This window comes from Centroberyx gerrardi, chromosome 7 (assembly GCF_048128805.1).
Source record: "Centroberyx gerrardi isolate f3 chromosome 7, fCenGer3.hap1.cur.20231027, whole genome shotgun sequence".
Taxonomy (NCBI): domain Eukaryota; kingdom Metazoa; phylum Chordata; class Actinopteri; order Beryciformes; family Berycidae; genus Centroberyx; species Centroberyx gerrardi.
The window spans coordinates 16982197-16983461 of NC_136003.1; positions in this window are offsets into that span (position 1 = coordinate 16982197).

The following is a 1265-nucleotide window of genomic DNA, read 5'->3' on the forward strand; positions in this document are numbered from 1 at the left end:
CACACACACACACACACACACACACACACACACACACACACACAGACAACCACAGACTAACACACATGTACACAGACACATATGCATATACACGCATGCACACACATGCACATGAGCATGCATGCATGCATACATACACACACACACACACACACAAACACACACACACACACACACACACACACACACAGTCCACTCAGTGCACAGTTTTAAGCAAAAAAACATGTTTTTATGTATTCATGTATTTTTTATTAATGTTAAGGGACTGGAAAAGCAAATCAGTGACTTTTGGAACTAGTATATAAAATTCACAGGGATCAAAGATGGATAAATATGCTTTATACCAATGGTGTGCTGTATGGTGTGCTGTAATAGAGCTTTGGTTGAAGTCTAACATTTTAATGGCTAAGGCCAGTAAATAGAAGATAACCTTGTTTGACTACCAAGGTATCTCTACTGTTTGAAAGAATGTTACTCAGTAACAGGTTATTGTTTAGGTTTTTGTTTTCTAAGCCTGAGTTTAGGTCAGTGAACGTGTCCATAGGTGTGGTATGACAACTGTACAATAAAAACTTTATGTTATATCACTGAATAAGGCATAGGTTTATGAAATATATTGTTATCCTGAAATAGATATTTAATTTGAATAAGCAGAGATACAGTTAGTGGTTTGGAAGAAACCACAAATGGCCATTTTCCTAATAGTTTACATGTTCTGTATTTTTGTAAGCCATGCTCCACACTGAATGTAATATAAGTTCTTAACTGATGGACAAAGTGTATTTTCAGTGAATATTCATGGAACACCTACAATCCTGATGGTACTTTGTAAAGATGGATTGTTTCATGCTGAAATGTGGGTATGCCTCCATTTCGATCCCAGACAGTTTTTCTTAATGCTTACCTTGTCAGAGGTAGTTACATGGCATTTTCTAAATTGTATTGCACTTGTATGATGCTTTACCTCCTAAAGCTCCTAACTTGTACATATATATGAAGCAATGTTGGTGTGGCAATTATTATTCAAACTTTTTGACAAAAAGTGAAAGAGAATTCTAACTGTACCAAGGATCCCTCCATTTCAAGCTCAAGTCATTAACACTATTATAAGAGACGCACAGTAGGACTGGAATTATTTGGAGCTTAAGACGGGAAGTGTGCAATGTTCTTTTCAGTGTGCAATATATGAATGTTTAGCTGTGTTCCACACTTAGATATTATGTTCACACACTGTCACAGAGATATCTTGTGCTTGTACAGAAAGA